This window comes from Chiloscyllium plagiosum, chromosome 23, assembly GCF_004010195.1.
Source record: "Chiloscyllium plagiosum isolate BGI_BamShark_2017 chromosome 23, ASM401019v2, whole genome shotgun sequence".
Taxonomy (NCBI): Eukaryota; Metazoa; Chordata; class Chondrichthyes; order Orectolobiformes; family Hemiscylliidae; genus Chiloscyllium; species Chiloscyllium plagiosum.
The window spans coordinates 52,696,630-52,706,336 of NC_057732.1; the positions used below are offsets into that span (position 1 = coordinate 52,696,630).

At 45.6% G+C, this 9,707-nt stretch overlaps 1 protein-coding gene across 2 annotated transcripts in view; it reads right to left on the minus strand.

Moving 5' to 3' along the window:
* Nucleotides 1-9,707, minus strand: part of frmd4a (FERM domain containing 4A) — a 721,373-nt gene that overhangs the window by 488,827 nt on the left and 222,839 nt on the right. The window lies entirely within an intron of this gene.

Sequence of the window (9,707 nt, forward strand, 5' to 3'; positions counted from 1 at the left end):
TTTAACTGTAACACTATTACATCTGATTTTGCCTTTTCTCTTTCAAACTGCAGACTGAACTCTACCATATTATGATCGCTGTTTCCTAAGTGTTCCCTTACTTTAAGATTTTTTATAAAGTCTGGTTCATTACGTAGCACTAGGTCCAGAATAGCCTGCTCCCTTGTGGGCTCCATGACAAGCTGTTCCAAAAAGCCATCCTGTAAGCATTCCAAGAATTCCCTTTCTTTGGATCCACTGGCAACATTATTTACCCAGTCCACCTGCATATTGAAGTCCCCCATGATCACCGTGACCTTGCCTTTCTGACATGCCTTTTCTATTTCCCGGTACATGTTGCGCCTCTGGTCCTGACCACTGTTAGGAGGTCTGTACATAACTCCCATTATGGTTTTTTTGCCTTTGTGGTTCCTCAATTCCACCCACACAGAGTCCACATCATTTGACCCTATGTCATTCAGTGCCATAGATTTAATTTTGTTCTTAACTAACAAGGCCACCCCACCCCCTCTGCCCACCTCCCTGTCTTTTTGATAAGTTGTAAATCCTTGGATGTTTAGCGGCCAGTCCTGAACCCCCTGCAACCAGGTATATACTTATCAAGGACCCGCAGTAGCTGTCCCTTGACTAAGATCCACATTTCAAGTGTGTCTATCCCCTGCAATTTCCTTCACCATCCTATGCATCCTAAATGTTTGCCTAATCGCATCATAATTGCCTTTCCCCCAGTTATACCTCTTTCCCTGTGGTATATACCTATCCCTGCCCATTGCTATTGTAAACATAACCAAATTGTGGTCACTATTGCCAAAGTGCTCAACTACCTCCAAATCTAACACCTGGCCGGGTTCATTCTCCAGTACCAAATCCAATATGGCATCGCCCCTCATTGGCCTGTCTACATACTGTGTCAGAATATCCTCCTGCACATATTAGACAAAGAATGACCCATCTAAAGTACTTGAACTATAGTATTTCCAGTCAACATTGGGGAAATAAAAGTCCCCCACAGCAACTACCCTGTTCCTCACACTCCTATCGAGAATCGTCTTTGCTATCCTTTGCATTGTCACTCACAACATGAGACTCAATGGCACAAGATGAAATGCGCATGAAAAAGTTTCAAAACAACAAGCAATTCTCAGATTTTTTTTAATAGATCTATCATAAAGTACAATGTTTTCACACACACAATGTGCTCTCAAGGAGTCATCCTGGACCCGAAAGGCTAGCTCTCCATAGATGCTGTCAAACGTCTGCAACACAAATTCCCAGCAGAACCACAACAATACACAGAGGCACACACACACATCCACAGAGACGTGTACATGCACACACACATACACATCCACAGAGACGTGTACATGCACACACACATACACATCCACAGAAACTCCCACATGCACACACACACAGACACACACACAGACACACACACAGACACACATAGACACACACAGACACACACACACACAGGCACTCCTATACACACCCACACGGACACACACACACAGACGTGCACACAGACACCCACACACACCCTTACAAACACACACACTCCCACACTCACACATGCACCCCCTCACAGACTTAAGACACTCTATACTCACTACACACACATACACTTTCCACACACATGCTCACAGAAATTCACAGAGGCACCCACACGCGCACACACATTCAGAGACACCCACACACACACAGACACCCACACACACATCCACAGAGACACCCACACATACACAGACACCCACACACACTGACATACACAGACACCCACACATACACTCTCTCTTCCCACCTTCCTCCCCACACCCTGTCATCCTTCTCTGGTCTGGCCTACATGTGACTCCAGACCCATGACAATGTAGTTAACTGCACTCTGAAACAGCCAAGCAAGTCACTCAGCTCAAGGGCAATTAGGGATGGACAGCAAATGCTGGTCTTGCCAGTGACACCCCGAATCAATAACAAATCAGTCAGCAACTGTGGAGCTATCTGACAAATTCAGGTCAGCTCTTGTCCTTTCCAGCACCTGCTGTCTGGGATAGATCCAGCCTTACACTCAGTGCTGACAATTCCTCCAACCTTGTCAACACTGCACAGTGAGACGACTCACTTTTCTCATTAAATAAAAACTGAAAGAACTGCGGATGCTGGAAATCAGAAATTGCGGGAAAATATGAACAGGATGGGTATGGAGGGATATGGGACAAATGCTGGTAAAAGGGAATAGGTTTATTTTGGATATTTGGTCAGCACGTACAGGTTGGACTATCTGTCTGTTTCTGTGCTGTACAGCTCTGTCTAGCTCAGCAGGTATAACAGCATCTGTGGAGAGAAATTAGAGTTCACGGTTTGGGTCCAGAAATCCTTCAGCTGAGGAATTGCTGAGCTTTTCCAGTAATTTCTGTTTGACCTTTATCATTTATTGGTTATTGTAAATGGGATTCTTCGCGAGACAAAATGAGTCACACGTCTCCTCCGAGTAATTTGCAAGTTTGGTTCCGTGACTAAAAGCTTTTATCGGAAATAACTGCCAAGCTCATTGAGTTGAAATCCTGTGTTGGCTCGATCGTTTGTTTCTGGGACTTGTTTATACATTTTACCTTTGGGCGCCTAACACTGTGAAAGATGTTTTGCACTTTAATCTTCCGTCTTCCCATCAAGAGAAGAATGAAGTAAGATTCAGACAGTTACCAGCTTGTCCGTTTTCACTCTGACTCATTAACATCTGGAGCCTCCCAATGAGACTCACTGCTAATGGGAAGCTTCTACCATGGGCTCAACCATGACTGCATTAAATCACTCAGATCTCAGGCCATCCCACAAAACCTTTTAGACAAAGGTGGGTAACACAGGGGGGTTAAGGCCCCTCTCCCACACTATCATGATTTAATTGCCCCCCCATGTTTCCCTCCTCTTTTTTATTTACCTTTCGTTTATTTAAGACAGCCCCTTGTGAGTTTTCTCTTTGTGTAATTAGTTATTTGAAGGTGGATTTTCATAAGGAAAACAGCCTCAGAGTGAGGGACTGACTCTTTAGAACTGAGATGGGGAGGAAGCTCTTCAGCCAGAAGATGGGGAATCTGTGGAACTCATTGCTGCAGAGGGCTGTGGAGGCCACGTCATTGAGTGTATTTAAGACAGAGATAGATTGGGTCTTGATTCGTAAGGGGATCAAGGGTTACAGGGAGAAGGCAGGAGAATGGGATTAGGAAACATGTCAGGCACAATCGAATGACAGAGCAGACCCAATGGGCTGAATGGCCTTAACCTGCTGCTTTATCTTATGGTAAGATCTCAGCTCATACTCCAGTGCAATGCACAGTTCCTGTATTCATTCTTACTTGCTAAAGTATTTTTGATTCAGTGTGAAAATTAGTAAGAATAAATTTAAATCAGTACTTTTCCCAAAGACTGAGGGAGATCAATAACTGCTTGGATCTTTCATTGTTTCCCCAAGACCCTCAATCATATTGGGACTAACCATCTGTAGGGGAATCAAAGAAGGGTGATAGCACAGGAGGCCATTCAGCCTGTTCCTCCATGCCAGCTCAGTGTGAGGGTAACTGCTCCTTTCAATTTTCCATTGAGGTGTTTCTCCAATTTTCCCCTAAATCTTAGCTCCACCGTACTGTCATGATGCAACATTCCAGATTCTGACCACTCGCTCAGTGAACGTTATTTCTCATATCGCTTTGTCAAGCACCATGTCCTCTGCCTCTTGATTGTTCTGCCAGTGGAAACAGGCACTCTCAATCGAGAAGGCTTGTGCTTTTCAACGCCATCGAGCACCATGCTGGTTATTTTACGTGGGTTTGCCAGGTCAAGGCTGACCTGTACCAAACACAGAGTTAACCCTGGGATATCCTCCATCACATGCGGAGTTGCCTGGTCACTGACAATTGCTCGAGTCACTAAAGGCTGCAAACATGCATGGTGCTCATTTTTGTAAGTCCACCACGTTCCTAGGCAAGATCACGTTCCCAAGCTGTCGTTATGTTCTGTGAATTTATCCTGATGCACTGTTACGGAGAATTACTGGGAGTTTCTCTGTCTGTACAGCACAGAAACAGGCCATTCGGCCCAATTGCTCAATGGTCAGCCTTATGCTGCTGATGAACTTCATTTCACCCCATTGGCAGAGTTTTCTACACTCTGGAGAGAACATAGACCAGTACAGCACAGGAACAGGCCATTCAGCCCACCATGTCTGTGCTGACCAAGATGCCATTCTAAAGTAGTCACATTGCCTGCAGGGGATCCGTCCCCTCTACCCTCTGCCTGTCCTTCTGTCTGTCTAAATGCCTCCTGTGGCAATGCTCACAGCTAACAATAACACAAAACCTTTCTCCTTCCATCTCTCCCTAATCAAATCAGCACAAAACTAAACATTCCCATTTGTCACTGGGTAGAAGCAAGGCCTGAATCTTGCTGCAAAAACAGACATGTTGTTGAAGCTTTTCATCTTGCATTCATCAGGATACAAACGCAAGAATGCCAAATTTTAAACAACCATAACAACTCATACTGCAGGAGAAAAGGGGGCTAACTGAGTACAAGCTGCACCCAAGCATCCTGAGCTTGAGAAACCCAAAATATAGGACATAGAACAGTATAACACAGTACAGGCCCTTCAGCCCTCAATGTTGTGCTGACCTTTTATCCAAAGGAGTCTGGGTAATCCAAGATGGAGGATGGGAAAAAGTTGTGGCTTTAAGAGTTGCTCCTTTTTTGAGGTATTTTAGGTGTTTTCCTCGAATTCCAGGAACAGCAATTACTGTGTATATGCTGCTGCATTGTTTTGGAACTTTGGGGGAAAAAAAGTCAAAACAACGGCACTTTTAAAAGGAACAAAGACAGACAAAGGCAGATGAGCACATGGTCAGAGAGTGAGAGACAGAAAGAAACCTACACTGCTATCTGACACAGCAATGAATCTGCACGGTTACTGCCTTTGCTGTTTGAGTTCACATCTTCCTTGGATATCGGAGTGCGTCTATGAAAAATTAACCAACAGAGAGAGATTCACAGCTGACCTTGGATGAACCTGTGTAGGAAAGCTCACAGCACAGGAACAGGTAAGTGTATAGTTTTTAATGGGTAACCTTGCTGTAAGTCTGCAGTAATGCGTAGAGTGGGCTCTTTCTTGACTGTATGTTATATTGAGACCAGTCTCTTGATTAAATTTTAAAAAAATCTAAACCATAAGTACTAAGTTAGACAGGAGCACTGTTTCTCAGGGCAAAAAGACTGTTTTTATTCTGGGTCTGTAAATTGTAAAGGAGCAAAGATGGCCTTTCATAAAGTGATGCGCCCTTCCTGTCGGATGTGGGAGTTTAGGGAGAGTTTCCATGTTAGTGATGATCATGTCTGCAGGAAGTGTCTTTGGTTGCGAATTTTGTCAAATTGCATGGATCATTTGGAGCGGCAATTAGAGGCAATGAGGAAATTACAGGAACTAGGGGGTGTGATGGATGGAGAAAGTGAGGACTGCAGTTGCTGAAGAAGGGCTCATGCCCAAAACGTCGATTCTCCTACTCCTTGGATGCTGCATGACCTGCTGCGCTTTTCCAGCAACACATAAGTGATGGATAGCACTTATAGGAAGGGAGAAAAACTGGAGATACAGTCAGATAGATGAGTTGACTCCAGGAAAGGTAGTGGGGGGGGTAAGCAATCAGTGCAGGAGTCTTCTGTGGCTATCCTCATTTCAAACAGGTACGCTGTTTTAGAAAATATATTCAGGGATGGACTCTCAGGGGAATATAGCATGAACAGCCAGGTTTCTGGTATTGAGATGGGCTCTAATGCAATGAGGGGTACGTCGGGTTCTGAGAAACCAATTGTCTTTGGGGACTCTCTAGTCCGAGGTACAGACAGACCTTCTGCGGCCAGCAGCAAAAAATGAGAATGGTGTGTTGCCTCCCTGGTGCCAGGATCAAGGATGTCTCAGAGAGGGTGCAGAATATTCTCAAAGAGGGAGAGGGGGTCGAGCTGGAGGTTATTGTCCACATTGGTACCAATGACACGGAAGGGAAAAGGACGAGATTCTGAAGGGAAAGTTAGGCAAGAATTTAAAAAGGAGGACCTCAAGAGTAGTAATGTCTGGAATACACCCGGTGCTACAAGCTAGTGATGGCAGGAATAGGAGGATGGAGCAGATGAATGCATGGCTGAGGAGCTGGTGTATGGGAGAAGGATTCACATTTTTGGATCATTGGAATCTCTTTTGGGGTAGAAGTGACCTGTACACAAAAGGACAGATTGCACCTGAATTGGAAGGGGACTAATATATTGGCAGGGAGATTTGCTAGAGCTGCTCAGGAGGATTTAAATTAGCAAGGTGGGGAGGGTGGGACCCAGGGAGATAGTGAGGAAAGAGATCAATCTGAGACGGGTACAGTTGAGAACAGAAGCGAGTCAAACAGTCAGGGCAGACAGGGACAAGGTAGGACTAATAAATTAAACCACATTTATTTCAATGCAAGAGGCCTAACAGGGAAGGCAGATGAACTCAGGGCATGGTTAGGAACATGGGATTTCATAGCAATTACAGAAACATGGCTCAGGGGTGGACAGGAGTAATGTTCCAGGATACAAATGCTACAGGAAGGTTAGAAAGGGGGGAAAGAGAGGAGGGGGAGCGGCATTTTTGAATAGGGATAGCATTACTGCTGTACTTAGGGAGGATATTCCTGGGAATACCTTCAGGGAAGTTATTTGGGTGGAACTGAGAAATAAGAAAGGGATGATCACCTTATTGGGGTTGTATTACAGACCCCCTAATAGTCAGAAGGAAATTGAGAAACAAATTTGTAACGATATCTGTAAGGGGCGGCACGGTGGCACAGTGGTGAGCACTGCTGCCTCACAGCGCCAGAGACCCGGGTTCAATTCCCGCCTCAGGCGACTCTGTGTGGAGTTTGCACATTCTCCCCGTGTCTGCGTGGGTTTCCTCCGGGTGCTCCGGTTTCCTCCCACAATCCAAAAATGTGCAGGTTAGGTGAATTGGCCATGCTAAATTGCCCGTAGTGTTAGGTGAAGGGGTAAATGTAGGGGAATGGGTGGGTTGCGCTTCGGCGGGTGGTTGTGGACTTGTTGGGCCGAAGGGCCTGTTTCCATACTGTAAGTAACCTAATCTAATCTAATAATAGGGTGGTAATGGTAGGGGATTTTAACTTTCCAAACATCGACTGGGACTGCCATAGTGTTAAGGAATTAGATGGAGAGGAATTTCTTAACTGTGTACAAGAACGTTTTCTGATTCAGTATGTGGATGTACCTACTAGAGAAGGTGCAAAACTTAACCGACTCTTGGGAAATAAGGCAGGGCAGGTGACTGAGGCTTAGATCAGAGCTTGCTACCTTCTCCCCAGCCGCACCCCCCACCCCTCTCATTTCTCTCTCCACTCTGGAGGTTTCCTGCCTCTATTCCTGATGAACGGCTTTTGCCTGAAATGTCGATTTTCCTGCTCCTCAGATGCTGCCTCACCTGCTGTGCTTTTCCAGCACCACTCTGATCTAAACTCTGGTTTCCAGCATTTGCAGTCCTCATTTTTGCCAAGGTGACTGAGGTGTCAGTGGGGGAGCACTTTGGGGCCAGCGACCATAATTCTATTAGTTTTAAAATAGTGATGGAAAAGGATAGACCAGATCTAAAAGTCGAAGTTCTAAATTGGAGGGAGGCTAATTTTGACAGAATTAGCGAAAAACTTTCAAAAGCTCATTTGGGGCAGATAAAGGGACGGCTGGAAAATGGGAAGCCTTCAGAAATGAGAAAATGAGAACAGGATATTCCTGTTCGGGTGAAAGGAGAGGCTAGTAGGTATAGGGAAATGCTGGATGACTAAAGAAATTGAGGGTTTGGTGAAGAAAAAGGAAGCATATGTCAGGTATAGACAGGATAGATCAAGTGAATCCTTAGAGGAGTATAAAGGCAGTAGTAGTATAGTTAAGAGGGAAATCAGGAGGGCAGAAAGGGGACATGAGATAGCTTTGGCAAATAGAGTTAAGGAGAATCCAAAGGGTTTTTACAAATATATTAAGGACAAAAGGGTAACTAGGGAGAGAATAGGGCCCCTCAAAGATCAGCAAGGCGGCCTTTGTGTGGAGCCACAGAAAATGGGGGCGATACTAAATGAATATTTTGCATCAGTATTTACTGTGGAAAAGGGTATGGAAGATATAGACTGTAGGGAAATAGATGGTGACATCTTGCAAAATGTCCCGATTAGAGAGGTGGAAGTGCTGGATGTCTTGAAATGCATAAAAGTGGATAAATCCCCAAAACCTGATCAGATGTACCCTAGAACTCTGTGGGAAGCTAGGTAGGTGATTTGCTGGGCCTCTTGCTGAGATATTTGTATCATCGATAGTCACAGGTGAGGTGCCGGAAGACTGGAGGTTGGCAAACGTGGTGCCACTGTTTAAGAAGAGCGGTAAGGACAAGCCAGGGAACTATTGACCAGTGGGCCTGACTTTGGTGGTGGGCAAGTTGTTGGAAGGAATCCTGAGGGACAGGGGTGATACTAGGATCAAGAGTGGAGATTCGAGTCGACAGAGGTAGTGGAGATTATCACTGGATCGTGATTGGACGTTGGAGGATCGTTTGGTTGTGCTGACCTGCTCTTGGTGGATCTTTATGCTGGCTTCGGTCTAACGCCAATTCAGGGATCAGCCAACCTCAGAGCTATGGTCTCAGCAGCCACCCGCAGCCCTGGCCAGGGCATTCGCAATATAGTCAGGGTGACTGTGAAGAAAGTGGAAGATCGTACACCAGTCAATCGGATGGTATTTGTCAAGAAGGTGCTGTTGGGGTGCTGCATGTTTGCTGCAGCAGACGTATACTGCCTGAGCTAATTATATGGGCAAATGATGGAAAAATGTACAGACCTGTATAAAAATGATACGTTTTGATCTCTGTATGTACATGTTTACATATGTATGGCATGACCAACTGTACAGACCATCAAATTATTTTATGAATAAAGTATATTTTTGAAATAAAAAAAGACGTATACTGCCTGAAGGTATCATCACCCTCATCTACAAGGGGAAGGGGAGAGGGAGAGGGATAGGGAGAGGGAGGAACTCAAAAATTGGAGACTAATCTCACTGTTGAATGCGGATTACAAAATTCTGTCAAAGGTAATCACCAACTGGGTCAGGTTTGCTGTGGGTTCGGTGATTCACCCTGACCAAACCTGTGCTGTGCCGGGCAGGAAGATCGCTGAGAGTCTCGCATTCCTCAGGGATATGATCGCCTATGTGCAGGACAGAGGGTTGGACACCTACCTGATCAGCCTGGACCAGGAGAAAGCCTTTGACAGGATATCACACAGGTATATGAGAGATGGCAGATCCAAAATGGGCTTTGGGGAGGGAATCTGCAATTGGATCAGACTGCTCTACACCAACATTGTCAGTGCAGTCTCAATCAACGGGTGGGAATCAGATAGCTTCCCAGTCAGATCTGGAGCCAGGCAGGGCTGCCCTCTCTCTCCTGCCTTGTTAGTGTGCTGCATAGAGCCATTTGCCGAGTCCATCAGGAAGGATGCAAGCCTGAGAGGGGTGACTATTCCTGACAGCGGGGGCCTGCAGGTTAAGGCCTCCCTCTACATGGATGAAGTCGCTGTTTTCTGCTCGGATCCGCTGTCCGTGCACAGACTCATGTGCATATGTGACCAGTTCGAATGGGCCTC